Source organism: Melitaea cinxia, chromosome 24 (genome assembly GCF_905220565.1).
Source record: "Melitaea cinxia chromosome 24, ilMelCinx1.1, whole genome shotgun sequence".
Classification (NCBI taxonomy): Eukaryota; Metazoa; Arthropoda; class Insecta; order Lepidoptera; family Nymphalidae; genus Melitaea; species Melitaea cinxia.
The window spans coordinates 6064251-6082960 of NC_059417.1; the positions used below are offsets into that span (position 1 = coordinate 6064251).

The 18710-nt window shown below is 32.5% G+C and overlaps 1 long non-coding RNA gene across 1 annotated transcript; it reads left to right on the forward strand.

Annotated features, from left to right (window-relative positions):
• The first annotated feature begins 1069 nt into the window (after nt 1-1069).
• On the forward strand, nt 1070-14435 carry LOC123665595. Its single transcript, XR_006745080.1, has 3 exons — nt 1070-1082; nt 6962-6964; nt 14354-14435. It is a non-coding gene; the product is annotated as an uncharacterized LOC123665595 (long non-coding RNA).
• Nucleotides 14436-18710: the final 4275 nt, after the last annotated feature.

The window sequence follows — 18710 nt, forward strand, 5'->3', positions numbered from 1 at the left end:
CAGATAACTTTGCTATCTCGTCCTCTATGATTGGCATCGGATATCTTTCTTTGATAGTAATTGAATTCAATTTTCGATAATCAATACACATTCTGAAATTGCCATCCTTCTTTCGTACCAAAATCATGGGACTAGCATATTCGGATACAGATTCTCTAACTATGCCAGCCTCTAACATTTCGTTTATCATTTTCTGCGCAGTTTCTCTTTCGTGGTGTGATAATCTGTATGGTCGGTACACGACGGGTTGCCTATTCTTTATCTCTATATTCATTTCACAGACATTTGTACAGCCAAGTTCTTTTAACGAAGTAGCAAAACATTGTTTATAACAATCTAACAACTGAATTAACCTTAATTTATCATTTTCGGTCACATTTTCACCAATTTTTATGTCGTTTTTGTTTATCCAGGTATTTTGTACATTTAGCGTGCTCATTGTGGCAGTTTCAATTATTTTATTCACCAACTCCACCTTTTCTGTACGACATATCAAAACATCCTCCATAAGTAAACAAGGGATCATATATGGTAATACAGTCACAAACAGTAAACCTTTTGTCACTGTGTATATTCCTCCTTTAATGATATACTGCTGATTAGGTTTACCCAATAATTTACTATTTAATACTATATCCCCGCTTATTGCTGGTTCACAGAGTGCTTTTATAGACGTCTCTCCATATATTTCTACATCCTTTGCTATCCTTATCTTAATGTGCTCTTCTTTCTTCAAGTCCGTGTCGCTAAATGGTAATTCCTTTCCAATATTGAAAAAATGTAATCGATTTGCGTCCTTGTAAACTATAACATGACATTGTTCTGTAAAAGATTGACCTATTAGAAGAGACGTGTCCAATAGGTTGTCGTCAACAACTTTGCAAGTTACCTTGGCTTTTACATCATCAATTAGAATATCCAACACTACGCTTCCTGCGGATTGTACTAACTCATTCCCAAAACCCCTTATAAAAGATATAACTTTGTTGATTTCGACTCCTAACTGTAATGCCACAGTTTTCTTAATTAATGATACTTCGCTGCCAAAATCTATAAATGCATCTAATAGGTTTCCATTTACTGTCACACTTTTTACAAATTTCGAATTGGGTCTTGAATCAGTGATACACATCGTACTAGGTATTTCGTTTCCTAATGGTCTCTTGTCTGTATTCATTAAACAACTTTCAGTTTTATGTCCGATCTTATTACAACGGTTGCATCTTATTAAAGGCTTAGGACACTGCAAGTAGGGATGACCCTTTTCCTTACAATTAAAGCAGAATATTAGATTCGGATTGGATATAACAGCGTACTTTGAATCAAATCTTTTAGTCTCGACAAATTGTCTATTCCTATAGGAGGATCGTTCAGAAAAATTACCCATATCTTTATTAATCATTAGGTATTGTAAGAGTTGTTCTGGATGAGAGCACCGCAATGCCAAAGCACTAGATTTAAGCATTCTGTCACTAATTCCATGAATAATGCAATCCACGGCACGTTTTCCACTGATATCGCATTGATTCAAAAGTGATAACTTTTTATAATAGTACACTTCTATAGGTTCGTTGAATTTACTTTTTCTCTTGAGCATGTCTTCCAAAATTTGACCGTAATTCTGTTCACAGGGAAAAGCTGCTAACAACTTATCTTGCCATTCTTGCCATGTGAATAGTATTGAATTTAGCCCCTCGTACCAAGTTTTAGCCAATCCTTGTAACTTTTGCATAGCAAAATGTGTGGTGGTTCTTTCGTCCCAGCCATAAACACAAGCACATTCGTTAACTTTACGTAACCAAATATCGATGCGCTGATTTTTAGTTGAAGGGTTAAAATTTGGTAAAATATTTTGATGATCTACATTTTTGTTGTTATTAGTAGTAGTTGGTGTTGATGGCTGCATCTCCTTTGCCTTTAAACTATTAACTATCTGAATCACATCCTGAATAGTAAAAGTTGGGCTCTTTGATGTTAATTTTTGTTGATCGTGGTCTGGCATATTCTGTGGGTCCTGACCACGCTGCTCATGGAATCCGGATTGCCGCCGTAAACCACAGCCGCCATTTTGTTCGTAGTTCCTTCTTCGTAACCGACGCTCTAACGAACGTTCTCTGGACATCCTACGCTCCCTATTGTTCCCGGCCCATATCTCTGGACTTCGTGAGGCTTGTATTCTTCGGCTCCTTATTATTGGACTTCGACTTCGTGAGTGACGACCAGCATGTTCACTTCGTGCAGACCTTGTTTCATTTATTTCTGCCTCGAGTGTTTGCGGCTCAAACATCTGGTCATCCTCTCGCCCTCGTCTACTCGTACTAGACATCTGAAACTCGAGAAAAAAAATGTATTTTAGTGTTTTGTTCAAGTAAATTCGTCGCATGGACATCTTACGTGATTAATTTACATCAAAAAAATACATATAAAAGTTATATTGAATCATTATTATCTAATATGTATCCCATTACGGAGTATACAACATTCCACAATATATTAATGTCATGTAGTACGTATGATTAAAATTACTTTACATATAAAAAAATTTAAAAGCAAAAATCCTACTTATTATCAATAAAATTCATTTAAAAAGATCATTACTCAAATTTATATAAAAAAAGTCGAAGGTAAGTCAAGAAAATATTAATAATCATACATAACTAGAAGTTAATAATAATAAATTCAATAATAAATAGATAACTAAAATGAGAGAAAAAAAATACATTGCTATTTGTAATTATTGTAGTCATGCAACAAAAGAGAGCATTTTGAGGAACCAACGCTACTTAACACTGACTTCAACTTCTGGAGAGTAGCCCCAGACAAAATCAAATGCCAATGTTAAGACGCTACATAAACATGCAATATTATCAGGGAGTGCCCTGACCTTATATTGACATGTTCAGCAGTTCCCCCAAAATACAGTCACTTTCTCATTACACCAACACTGCCAAGGAGTAGCCTTGACCAAGTGTTAAAGCAAATAAGTCTATGCTGCATGACATTATAGCAATAAGAGTATTACGCTTACAATTAAAATTTGAAAGTAACATAAACTACGATTACCGGAGAGTAGCCCCGAGCCAACCGTCAGTAAATGTTATCTCACTGTTAGTGTACGAAAATACTTTCAATATGTGAATCAAATTTTTAAAATGCATACAATATATATATTTACATTATCAGATAAAAGTAAATAATAAATAAAATAATAATAATCATATATTATAATAATAATTATCACTATTATTGCATTAACATAATAACTTCCGAGTACTAATACGAAAGCTATGCTTATTACATGTAATTTTAAATGCAAGAAAAATACTTACACCACTATAGCCAGGATCCCACTTCTGAGATGTAATAAAACTGCTTCGTAGGTGTTCACTAATTTATTTTCACAACTTCACTCAACCAAACAGATACTAAGAATGCCCCACTTCTCTCTTAACATGTATTTATATAATATGAACAAAGTCAATTGATTGTCTAAATTACATTGAATTACCAAAATAACATATCCAAATACATTTAATTATATAGTATTACTATCAACTTAATTTTAACTAAATTTAACACAGATATCTAAAACAATCCAATAAAATTATAAAATGAATATATTTTAAGTAGACCATTAAATCTTTTTTTTTCAAATACCTTACTTTAAAAATTACTAAAATCACAAATTGATAGTTTATTTAAAATACAACCTTATGAATTTAATACACTTTTAGTAGACTTTTAACAATTTTTAAAGGAAACCCAACAATATGTAGTATAGTATTTAGCACTAGTAATAAGTTATTGTATTTACACATAGTGTATTTATATATATAATAAAATATAAATTAATTGTATCACTATAAAAACCTTTCTTTACTATTTTAAGTTAATTATTATTTGTAAATATCGTAAGATAATATTGCAAAAATTGACCTAAAATTTCAAACGAAAATTACTTGCAAACTAAGAAGCCAAACATTTTTTAAACTCGCGTCGATCAGTTCGAGTCACGTGTTCCATCTACCATAAATCTCAGCTCTCTTAATAATCAAATTTATGAATTATTTTGTCGACAATGTCTTCCCTACGACGCACATCACTATTATCAATACGCCTCTTTCGTTCTAGAAAAGATATCAAACACTATGGCTCTTACAAAAATTTCATGACCAGACGCTGTCATATTAGACTTAAAAATAAGTACCGGACACATAAGTTAAGGAGATATTGCAAGGAACCGGTCATTATCATCAGAGTTGTAAAAAGTTGCAGCGTTTTTTAACCGTGTCACATCAAAGTAGATTTTCAAAGGGGTTGTTAGACTGCAGCCCCTGAGGGGTCGCTCGTTCGATCGATTTTTTCCATAAATTCTCCCGAACCCGAACATTAGCGCCCGCGGCCCTATTATGTGTTACTTTATGAGGTTATAAGAAATAAATCTAATAGTAGACGAACATTTATTTATTAATACCTATTGAAGAGAATTTATCACTTTTTTTTGTACACTATCGCTTCTTAATTTAATTACAAAAAATTTAGGTTTTCATATGGTTTCATAGCTGTTTGGTTACGGCAGTAAAGAATATAGCCACCTTCCATCTTCCCGTGAGTGTCGTAAGAGACAACTAAGGGATAACACAGTTCCACTACCACCTTGGAACGTAAAAAGCCGACCGATAGCGGGTTAACCATCCATCCATGCTGGCTTTGAAATATACAGCCCGAAGACGAACAGCAGCGTCTTCGGTGCGACAAAGCTAGCCCTGCGGTCACCAACCCACTTGCCCAGCGTGGCGACTATGGGCAACACACATGACTACACGCCATTTTTGGCACGAACTTGCGGAGGCCTATGTCCAGCAGTGGATTGCGATTGGAAGAGATTATCAAGTGATGAGGTTTTCATAAATAAATTATTTTAATATAACCCTCACAAATAAAAGTACAACTCGAAAACTTAGTAGAAATCAAACAAAAAAATAGTAGGAACTGAATAGTGAATTGATATATAGATTGTGATACATAATATACGGACGTTAGAAACATAAAAACAATTTTAATTGTTTATCATAATTGCTCTTACCACCAATTCACTATTAGGTATTCTTCGCATTATTTGTTATAGTTTATTTATTTATTAACTACGAGAAAAATAATAGTCTACAACTACTATAGATACACGCTTTAACCAAATTTAGAAAAAGATTCCCGAACTAAAACCCGAAATCCATTAAGCTGAAATTTCAGATCATCCTAAAAAATTCCTGACATTAATCGCAATGTTATCTTACAACGTCGGAAACGAGGTCGTAGACCTTTTATTATGTTAACACGACCCTTCGCGGTTATAAAATATTAACAATATTCCGTAGCTGAAATATTTTAATTTTGTTTTTCGCTCAACCTTGAAGAATGTAGTTGAAATATATGTAAATAAGAACGAACAGTATTTCAATAACTTCATGAAAACATACAATAAATTTAGACTATGACTATTGGACACCATATTCTATGTAACACATATATATATACCAAAATTTTGTATGTGTATGTAAAATAGCATTAAGCGTGTTATTCTGTATTTAAAATATTATATTAAATCACTTTAATCAGTGTCGGAAAGCGCTTCCGTCAAATGTTTAATCTCTAACATTTACAACATTATTTTTACAGTAATTCACATATCGGTCACACAATATATTTATGGTTTTACAGTTATAAAAGAAAAATTATATAGCAAAGGCAAAGATTAAGATAGATGACTGACTAAAATGTCAGAACATGACTATTCTATTCAAGTACAAGCAAATCCTGGTAAACAACAAAACACAGAATAGATAAGGAATTTTGTCTTATTAGATTATCCTGTTTTCTTTTCACTATTAAAATATACAATTAGATTTTAATAAATATGGTAATATGGACCAAATTTTGAAATATCTCTAAACAAAACATTTCAAAGTACTTGTATGCTTCTAATATTAGACCGAATCATTACGCACAGTCTAACGACAATAGACACAGATAAACACAACGTTGCACCTGAAATAGAACTAATAAATTAAGCAACGTTTACACTTCAACATGATTAAAAAATAATAAATTAGTGGACGCGTTAGAAGCACTTAACTCCCCTTTGTAGGGAGCTATATTTATAACAGCGCAACGAAAACATCCCAACCCTTGCTTGTTTATAAAAAGCACAATCGTGTTTAAAAATGCCTCCTTTTTTTCCTATTTAATATCTTCGCTTTAAACGACCGATCTACATAATTTTGAGTTAAGATGATATTGCAAGGTAATCTATATAAATATAAATTAATATAATTTTTTTCATGTTCGTTACTAAATTCGACATATACACAAAAAATATAGCTAGTCCCTTAATATAATATGAATTATTTTAATGAATTGTAAATTCTAAATTACACGACTACATCTGATATATTAGATATAGATATATCTATTTTCAATACAACAGAACTAAGTATTGACACAAAGAACTCTAATAATAACAAAAAATATAACAAGTCTTTTAATTGTTCAACAAATAGTTTTCAGTTCACAAAAATATCACCAAGAAACGAACTAACAGTAACTTAGATTACAGATCGATAAAGTTGCTGACACAATCAGATTTAAATCAAAGTAATTACACGAACGTCAATTTCGGTTATCAGTTCATGGCAACACAAAACTGAAATCGAATTTAAAATCTGATTGGCAGCACAAAGGTATTGCAAGTCAATTATGTTTTGATGGGTTTTTGTCTTTATCAGTGCATTTTTTCGTGATCGTCTTAAAATAATCTAGACTAAATTCTGTAAGTCTAATGGCGAAGACGGCGTAATGAAGGCTGCTGATCTGAGGTCTAATATAACGCAAGTAGAAAAGCATAAATTGAATGATGAACGTGGATAAAGCACAGGCAACCTTTTGGTTGCCTGTGCAGAGAGAGTGTGTGAGAGTTAATGGATGTTGTTTCACTTAAAAATAACAATAATATTTTGTACGAATAAGTTGACGAAGTAACGTCATCAGCCGACATGGAATTAACCGCATTCAGTTTCCATGACTACTTAATTTTTACCTTATTCTATAAACTGAGTATCTAACAAAAATATGATTGAAGGAAAATAGTTTCTCAGAATTCGGTCCCAATTACGGCGAATTATTTACTTTGTTGTTGCTAATGTTTTTATGAAAAAAAAAATCAAACTCATACTCACCAAGCAATGCGTCAGTACTTTGCATAACCTATACGTTATTTAGAAATCGTAACGCTACACGATAATTGTACAAATGTTATACAATCACACACATAAATAATATTAGTAATTTTCTACATTAACATTATTTATAATTATTCTTAAGTTGACTTTTTAGCAAAATATATGATTTGCTAAATACTAATTCAAATGAGAGGGTAGAGAAATGCTCTTAACCATTTTGTCACAAACCATGGCTATAGCAACTACCTAACTTATATGACAAGTAAGGGAAGAGGCTAATGCCTTTGTCCTGTCTGGCATACGCATTAAATTTGCAGGACATTCGGCAATCCCCTCCAATCTCGAAAACTATATATTTACTGTAAATCAATATTTCGTTATACACAAACTGACTAGCTCGTTAGCGCAGTTAGTAGTGACCCTGCTTTCTGCTCCGGGGGTTGTGGGTTCGATTCCCACCCCGAGTCTGGGTGTAATATTTTATTTTATCTATATTATCTTATTTATATTATCGAAAAAAAAAATATGCACGATTTTTATTTTTGTGTTACCCACAATTAGGAATTCTAAACATTTTTGAATATCATGTCAAAAATTGACCGCTCCAGCGGGATTCGAACCCGAGCTTAATCCGAGCTTAATTCGAGCTTAATTGGCTAGAGCGTCGACACGGTATGTCGAAGACGCGGGTTCGAATCCCGCTGGAGCGGTCAATTTTTGATATGATATTCAAAAATGTTTAGAATTCCTAATTGTGGGTAACACAAAAATAAAAATCGTACATATTAAAAATAGCATGGTGTCGTCTCCTGTCAAAGATTTTCATTGTAATATGAAACTTTGAATAGTTACGAGTCTCTGTAAAGAACTCACTATAGACGGCGCCACGGTTCGCTTAAACCGAAAGTAAAAATCATCATATCAAAAGTTTCGCTCTGGCGAGTATATCGTTCTATAGCTTAATTGGCTAGAGCGTCGACACGGTATGTCGAAGACGCGGGTTCGAATCCCGCTGGAGCGGTCAATTTTTGATATGATATTCAAAAATGTTTAGAATTCCTAATTGTGGGTAACACAAAAATAAAAATCGTACATATTAAAAATAGCATGGTGTCGTCTCCTGTCAAAGATTTTCATTGTAATATGAAACTTTGAATAGTTACGAGTCTCTGTAAAGAACTCACTATAGACGGCGCCACGGTTCGCTTAAACCGAAAGTAAAAATCATCATATCAAAAGTTTCGCTCTGGCGAGTATATCGTTCCATAGCTTAATTGGCTAGAGCGTCGACACGGTATGTCGAAGACGCGGGTTCGAATCCCGCTGGAGCGGTCAATTTTTGATATGATATTCAAAAATGTTTAAAAAATATGCAGCTGTACCAGTCGGCTGTTACCTATAATACAAGCATTAAGTTGCTTACTTTAGATACAGACGACCGTGTGTGCATTGTGTAGATATTCATTTATTTATATATAATGATGATCGAGACGATGGTAAATTTTCAAAAAGTTCGGGAATTTGATTGTTAACCAATATTAATAATCAATGTTGCATGAAAGTGATAATGAAAATTATTAATTGTTATGAAACGACAATAATAGCAGATAAATAGTACAAAATGAAATAAAAAACATATATACAAAGGCCGTTATTATCCACTCGGTAATATTGTTCTATACAAGACACACTAATCATAGAACACAAAATTGTAATAACAGTTTGGATTTGGAGCAAAGAATACGTAATTACACTTGTATAATAATACATTTGCGAACTTCAGTCAAATACGAATTTAAACTTTTCAAAAGATAATTGCAGAAATTTTGTATGTACCTACGTATAATTATGTGGCTGATGAAACGAACAATTTCTTATCGTAAACTAACAGAATATAATTTGTAAGGACTTGTTTAAAAGTAAATATGTAAGTACATTAGTTGTGATCTTATCTACTATTTCGCATATTCTCTCGATTAGTTAGATACCAATGAAATATACAGAAAAAGATTGCCAATGGTAAAAAATCACTTTATAATGTCAGTGAATACTTATTATGTCACAAGTGTAAGTCATATATTAGTCATGATTATTCTTGTCATATCTAATAAGAGTTTAATAAAAATAAAGAGTAGATCTAGTAACCAATTTATCAAACTAATATAAACACTTAAGTAGTAACAAGGGAAAATAAAGTTTTCGTGTTTACCAACAAATACAATAATTGTTTAGGCTAAAAATAAGTAAATAATAATACCAGTATTTATTATAAATGCATGCTAGCCCAAGTCGTATGAAAAAGTATAAAGTCATAAAAAAGGATGTTTTTCATTCATATAGGTATGAGTTACAATAGTTAACTTAAACATATTACAAACATTCCTTTTTCTTATTAATTTCGAAAACTCTAGAAGTTATAATACATACCTGCTAAGAATACAAACCATACTAGCTTTTTTAAAAATGTATTTAGACTTGCGATCACACAATCATGATAAGTGGTGATACAACATAAGGTTTAAGCACTCTCTTCTTTTGAAGCTACCGATATTATACCTTACAAGGAAAACGGAAGTCAGGAAGGCATTCCACATTCCAGCAGTATTGTAAATGATGAAACAAGCCATTTAATCAACTATTTAAAGGTGGTTGTGATCTTGTAGGATAGAAATAAGGTGAGTGAGGCAAGATTGAATAATAGTTTAGCCAACACTCTCAAAGTGTACCATGTCGAGAACCGACAGAGAGGCATTAAAGCTAAATTCTTCAGCTATTTAAAATTTAAATCATTTCCTTCAATATAAACTCGACTTACTGTCACAATGTTTCACACTTATCCAATTCAAACTGTGAATTCACTTCAAAGTATTTTTACGGTCAAGTAATAGTTAGTTTATCCAATTGTCGCTGTGTTTAACACGGGCGAGTTAAAGTGGGTCTGACACGCGACATCATTGTATTATGAGACTGAGAAGGACCGGTTAATTCTTAAATCATTTCTTATACATTTTAAATAACGTTCGTTGACACGTGGCTTATAACCTTTTAGACTTTAGTTCTACCATATTTGTACTCTTACCTATAAATATATGGAGGATCGGTCGATATATGGAAAAGTTAACCGTAAAATAAACTTTCACACTTGACTAATTTCATGTAATATTTTTGTTGAGTTATTCTTTCTGTTTATCAAATTAAAAAAAATAGCATAAATTTCCCAATGCAGTTATGATATGGTAGCTTTTAGATGATATGACAATAGTAAACTGTGTTTTTTTTACATAACTAGGTCGGCAAACAAGCTTACGGCTCACCGGATGGAAAGCAAGTACCGTAGCATATAAACGTCTGGAACACCAGAAACTTCCAAGCACGTTCCCGACCCCGTTCCCAATTCCTCCCAGGAGCTCAGGTTACCTTACTCACCAAGAGGAACACAACACTGCTTGAAAACAGTATTATGTATGACCGAGTATTATGTGATCTTCTGTAAGGTCGAGGTACTTCCCCGGTCAGGCTGCTCCAGATTTCGTGCTGGAAACTTCCTGCTGTGCGTTACCTTAGTTTAAACGTGTAATAAAAACAATGCCTAACTTCACACACGATTCAGTCGCATCCGACATATTTATTAACCAAGGCTTTAACCTGCACAAAATACTCACGTTTCCAAATACTGGAAGACCCTGTACACCGGTTTCCTATACACCAGGAATCCATCGCAGCGCTCCATGGTGACTCGATGGCTACACTCACTTCACTTCACTACATGTCCACTTAAAAAAAATCCACCATCGCAAAACCTACTTAAACGCTAGTCGGTATAAAATTAAGGCGTCCGTACACTAATAAAAATAGTTACAAAATTCTAAAGTTGGTCCTTTAAGGTGATTTCGTTCTCAGTTAAGGCTTTTTCTTGGGTTGTTTATTTGGTAAAGAAGCACTTATAGTTCACTTAACTATGGGTTTAACGCCCGTGGGCGATCACAGTTCGTTTATTATATTTCGTTTTGGCAAATTTGTTTCTTTTAATTATTCTGAAAAATAAAAGAGATCGTTATTTTATAAGCACTTGCTACATTTCTTCATGTAACGATTTGTGTTTCCAACATTTCATCATATTGTAAATAAAATAATTTTCACATTACGAATTCATATTTTAAGTGATAAATTGTAACGAATGTGAATGTACTTCACAATAAATAACCAGATAGTGCCAATTTTAAAATTAATTTCAAAAGCATCTGCTCCGTCCGGTGATGGAGTGTACTTCCGGTCGCGATAAATATGTAATAATAAAAAGAAACAAATGCCGCAGCGGCGACAATAATGACGTTCACTATTCAAGGATTCATGATTAAATATCCGCTGGACAGACCGAATAAAACATGCGTTAAATTAGGGCTGTCACACGGAAAAAGTAAACGAATATTACAAAGGACAATAAAATTATACTGCTAATGATCTTGATTGCACGCTAATTAAATTAACTTAGAAAATTATCGGAACAAAATTTTTTATGAGTGAAAGCCTAAATTCTCTCATAGGATTAAATTAATAACCATAAGCAACAATCAATCTGATAAGAATCATTGTGAGACTCGACTAATTATAATATTTCCATCAAATTACTGTGCTTACCACATGACAAACATGAACAGTTATTAAACATATGCTAAATTAGGGGAATCTACGAAAAAAAAGTGTAATATGACGTCATACATCGCAGCTTTCTTTTTTTATTGGCATTACATCAAAGGATACGAGTGTAATTACTTTTTGCGATGCATCGCTAAATAACTCTTAACAGTAATTTTGTTTTTTAACTGAATTGTATGCAAACGGTTTTGATGTTTGTTTATGTAGTAATTATGTAGTAAAGACTAACTTGTAACGACAACGATTTTGGTTGTCTTATCCGTGTTTTGTTCTGATTAAGAGTTTTCTATTCGATAATTAATAAAGTAATCCTTTTTATTGCTTTTGTTGCTAACATTAGTAAATAACTATATATAATAAACGAGTGTGCAATAGACCACACGATTGAAGTAAAAATTCTTTGGCTCTATCTAATTTATATCTCCCTCCCAACTTCCTTTTGCCTCGCCCGATTACACTTTTCGTAACGCTCTCGTCACGCATTCACTAGCTTACTTGCCATATCAAGCGTGTGTAAGGAAGTTTTATTTAAATTTACCCTTAACTCTACTGTGTAATTAATTTTAATATAATAGTATTTACAATTGTTGAAAATTCAGCCTCATTTTGCATTATTTTAAATGTAAAACGTAACAGGTTTCACGTTATGCAATTCCAATAATTTAAATTCGGAAAGGAACCATTATAAAAAGAAAACAAGTTATGAAAACATGTGATTACAAAAAGTATGTCAAAAATGTCATTAATAAACTTCAGTCCCCGAAATATACGTCCAACTTCACAATGTCGAAGCGTGCATTCAGTATCCTAAATATGCGCTTGCGCCGGAAACAGGCGTCACGCGCGTCACCTGTTGCCGTGAATACTAACGTCGCAGAACAATGACCCGTCTGCACAGTTACCTGCCAGACAATCTATAATAATATAATAAAACTTAAAGAATTTGTTTGTTTGTCATATGCTTTACATATTGCTTTTATCTAGAAGTAAACCCGATAGAAATGTCAGTTAGACAGCATGTTAATTGAGGATGTAAGGCTGTAAAATAGCACGCTATACATTGCTCATGCGTGAAAAAATAACCATGAAAGACAAACAAACGAAGTTATAACGAATTTTATCCTTTTTTATACAACTATGTCGGCAAAAAAGTGTACGATCCACGTTATAACGCCTGCAACACTAGAAACATCGCAAACGTGTTGACGACACTAACCCCCACTCTCCCCATGACCTCTTACTCCTTACTTACTCACCAAAGGAACACTACATTACTAAAAAGCAGCATTATTTAACTGTGATCAACTGTCTGGTTGCGGTACTTCCCCCAGACGGGCTGCTAGTGCTTTTGAACAGGATATATCCTGCTGTGCCCTAACTCAATAACTCAACTTAAAAACTCAATGAAACTTAAACTCAGGTGAATCTGCGACAGACGCCTAGTGCACATTGGAGTTCGTTCAATGCAAAATATAAATAATAATAATAATAATGAATTCCTCACCTTACAATGGATCAAGTTTTGCCATTGTGGTAATAACTACACGTAATTTGTTGCATACGTGATGATTCAGATATTGATTATAAATAATATGATACAGAACGTTACAAAATAACTGCAAATAGTTGTAGATAACGAAAAAGGTAATTTAAAACTTACTTAGATAAAATACAAAATCTACAATTAAAAATATTAAAAATTATAATACCCAAAAAAAGTAAAAAATCAATTATACAATGAAAACAACCTAAATGGAATATTTAAATATTGTAAAATATTACCTGTGCATACGAAATTTCAGATGCTATTATTAATGGAACAATTTCACAAAAAGGAATTACAAATTAAAATTAACCATAAAATCACAACAAGAACAATTACACAAAACAAACTCGCTACACCTAAAGTTCGTAACTATTACGGTAAACGCACAAATAGATTTTTGATACCCACTTTAATTAACCAAATACCCAGAACTGTACTTTTCGATATTACGAAAGATAATTACAAATATAAATTTAAAAAATATTTCTGTGAACAACTGCAAAAAAATGGGAAATATTAAAAAACTCAAATTTTAAAAATTAAAATATGTCTATGTATGTATAATATGTACTTTATTGCTATCTGTTTTTGAATAATTAGTAAATAGAAGTAAAATATATATGAATATAGTAACTAATTTACCATAACAACCTGTATACTGCTAGCTATTTCTGAGCAAATAAAAACAAATTAACTATCTCGCTTACACCCGTATGTTTTTTGTAATCGTTTTTGTTACCATACCGTCGATAGTATTGTTTAATTATTAAAGAAGAAACTATTTTTAATAAGTAGGGTAGACGCAAAACTTTGTTTAGCAAAAATTATCTAAGCGTAGTATAAATATGTTTTTGTAACCACTGTAGTTTGTAAATGTTATAGCAATATATTACAAGTCTAATGTAAAATGTGTGAGACTGTTACTTGCGGACAAGCTTATGGGCTTTTGCAAGTAAATATAATTTTATGTATGCTTTTCTTAATGTTACAAATAAAAATAAAAATAAAAATTGTTATATTGACGATACAAAATGACATCATAGTAAACAACCAAAAGAATATATCTTTATAGATAACATTTTTAAAATAAATCTCGAAATCACAATTCTACAAAATTTGATAGAATCAAGCTGAAACGTGCGACAGCAAATTTATTCGTGTAGACACATCGAGTCATATTGTAGACTAAATTTATGTACGAAATTTCCGAACCTGCCAACGTTTAAAGCGGGAATTAAATCGAAGCTGTTTCACAATCACGACAATCTTGAAGGAGTTGCAGATGACTAAATGGCTTTAGATTAAAATAAGAACAATTTTAATGAAAGACTGTTGACAGTAGTCGAAAACTTTTCTAAATCAAGATTCATTACTTCGAATCTTCTCACAAAAAAGGTCAGAAATAAAATTTTCAATGAAATAAATATAATTCTCGATCGCATGTGTGGTCAAGAGAACAATTATCATTTAATATGTTAATAATTTTCATCAACTTGACCATTGAGAAGATCACAAATACATCACTTGAGAATTAATAAGCGACGCCCCAAATTCATAAACAGTTTATAAATTATCAAACATTTGGGTTATTAGGACTAGCATTAATGCGAGGGAACCGGAATAAAAGACACCTCGTCTGTTTTGCACGTTGGTGTATAGATCCAAAAGATTGAAGCAAACGAAAAGATCAAACAAGCAAGCGCAGTCTTGCAAAATATTAGCGTTTCGCACGCGATCACGTGACTCACTTTATAAGGCTTATTGTTTGACGTTAGAAAAACTTTAGATAGCGTCACTTGAGCCGTTATATCAAAGATAATTATAATTCAATGTTAGACATGAGTCAAAACTTTATTTTTATTACTCACCATATGGTTCAGGACAACGGCTTCAAAACATTATCATAACAGAGTAATACTTATTTTCAACATTTTAGCATACCTAGAGGTAATTTGATACTTGTTTAGTGAAAATTTTCAAAAAAATCAAGAGCATTCATTAAGAGTGACGTTCGCGGCGTCCCTTTAATTTGCAGCCAATCAAGTCTTCGGATTAATTAACGAGTATTCGACCCCATTAACGCGTTACAGCAGCTGATGTAAACAAGGTCCGCTGTCTAGCAATCAGAGTTCGTTGAACCCAGGGCTAATGACTCTATAAAATTGCCACTAGTTAAGTTCCCGTTACATCAACTTTGTTTGTCAACGTGTCACATATCAAAACGATATAAATCATATCACAAGGTCGTGCTATGAATTCTTGAATTATTACAGACAATGCGTTCTGAAAATGATCCTGCATTCGTTATATTTTTATAGATCATTAAAAAGCAACATTTTAATATTATTGAACTAATATAAAATCGAATACTTTGTTACGATTTTGTATAAAAATTATTAGTCAATGACTGTAAAATACTTAATGTTTATTCAAATTCTTAGGGTATACCTCAATATTGCGAATGTACAAAGTATGTAACATTAAACAAAATTATGGTAACGAAGAACGTGTTATCTGGTCTATGAATACTAAAAACAATATTGTATACATACAATTGTGTCAGAATATTCTAGTTCCGTAATCTATAAAACGTTACGATCCAGAGATCTGTTTGCTATAATGTTATGGCCGTAAAAAGAAATGCAATGTTTATCATTTATGATATCACTAGCTCCTTTGAAACTCTTGGAAAGTTGGAAATAAAATAAGTCTCAACTATTATTTTGGATATCCAGCAATCTCCAGCAAGCATGTGTGTGCATAAAAATTCATCCACATCTATTAGGATGTTCTGGTGTGATCAAGTAACAAACATCCATCCATTTTTCATTTATAATATCAGCAAGATATTTATTTATTACTGAGGTTTGCTTCATTTAATTATTTAAATTTATCTAAGTAAGATTTACAAAGAGTACGGTGTAGGCTGGATGAGGATTGCGGAGAACCGGGATGTCTGGCGCGAACTTGGGGAGGCCTATGTTCACGACTGGACTGCAATAGGCTGAACTGAACTGAACTGAATATTAGCAAGTAACACTTAACTACTTTAGCAAGTAAAGTTAACACTTTTTGCTTATTAATCAACTGACATAAATTGGGGGAGTCACTTAATAAATCACAAAAGCAAATCTAGTAAAGGTGTTAGGTATATCGAATGTCAGGAAAACTTCGAAATTCGCTTGAGCACAAGAAGTCAAGTTTGTAAGAGCTAATTGAGAAACTGTAGATCATTAATTAACGCCAATTTTCTTCGCTTTCAACTTTATCGTCAAATACGTGCAAATCGATATCAGACAGGGACGCCGAGTGTATCAAGATAGGTCATTTATAGGCTTCATACATCTCAATTCGTAAGTACAATGAACCTTACTTTATATTATGTCTTCACTGTAACAGAATAAGTGTCATTGCCTTTTCAGCTAAATGATAGGGAACCTAATCCACCAAGCATTTGATTATACCGGATATACTCGTAAATGTTTAAAAGATATGTTTTTGATATGGCAGATATATGTTCCAAGCTCTGTGTTGTTACATAAATTTGAAACACCTAATCTAATATATAAAAAGCTCGTGTCGCGGTGTTTGTAGTTAAACTCCTCCGAAACGGCTTGACCGATTCTCATGAAATTTTGTGTGCATATTGGGTAGGTCTGAGAATCGAACAGCATCTATTTTTCATCCCCCTAAATGGTAAGGGTAGTCCACCCCTATTTTTTTTAATTTTTAGATAAAATATTTATTTTTTATTTTATTATGATTGGGCGTTGAAATATACATTCAACCCTAAATTTTCACCCTTCTACCACCAACCCCTAGTTTTACTGAGTCAGCTAGTGATCTATAAAGTACTCTAATTCCATGAACATTTGACAAATTGAAACTGTTGCTACTTAAGGAACTTGAAGGAACAAGAAAATAATTAGTGCTACGAAAGCATAATAATGAAGACGTTGCAAAAATTTTATGAAGCAGTCCTTAGACTAAAATGAGGCTAAAGTAGCATCATTTCACTGGAAACGCGATAGTTTCTAATCACCCTATATTCAAGTCTAGCCAACTGATATGCCTTGTAGAAAGAGGTTTCTATTTTGTCTCTATTTTCCTAGATGAAACTCAAGGCTTTTCTTTCGCATTCTAGCTTAGCTAGCAATGTAATGTCCCTCGAGGAATGCCCGCTGTAAAATAATAAAACCATTCCTTGAGACGACATTATCAATCTTTATGAAGATGATGTAATGTTATTAAAATTTAATAAGTACATATTTTAAACTATTAAAAAAATCTTAATCTTTATTAAAAAAATGTTTATTTATTAGATACAAAATAACAAATAACAATAATAATTAAAGTTTCTGTTTCTTCCTGATAACATTAATTTTCAGTATGTTCAAAAACAAATGTGTATATACAAACAAATCAACATTTCATTGATCAAATACAGTTACTGCTTTAAAACTCACTAATAGATAGATTTATAACTGTACCTAACTTTAATATATAACATAACCTAATCCTAAATGCATAAAATTAAATACATACATAGCAGTAACTGTTATCGCGTACAATACCTACTACACATCCCATCACCCTGTCGGTCGCTATCGGTTGAATCACACAGCGTCGGTGTGGACACGTCCGTAAGCCATGTGCGGAGACTATCTAGACGCCGCTTTGTAATGAATGAGCCACATTACTCATTCAAGCAGAGAAATCGATACGGCACATCGCACAGTGGCCCATCAGACCTTTCTCAGTTCTGGTATGAACTAGAATACAATAATGTAAAAAGTCTCCAACGATATGAGAATGGTGTAAACTATTACAATTTATCTTAAGGCGCTACCCTGACCAAATAACCTTGAGCATTCGTTCCCTCTTTGCCGCACCCCACCTCTACAATACTTCGTAAAACACTACTAGCGCCATTTGGTAAACAACTTACGAATATGCGTAAAAAATATAGATCTTGGAATCCGTAGACATGGCATTCATTAAATTTTTTTTTAATATATATATATATATATATATATATAATATGTTTTATTTAATATTAGTATAATATATAATATATTGCTGTGTACAATAAAAAGTAAATTAAATTTATTTTTTTGGTGCGTAAATAATTTTAGTAATGAATTCAGTCACTACACTTACGTTCATAATGAATACTTTCAACTTTTTAACCGACTTCCAAAAAAGGAGGAGGTTCTTAATTCGACTGTATTTTTTTTAATGTACGTTACATCAGAACTTTTGACCGGGTAGAC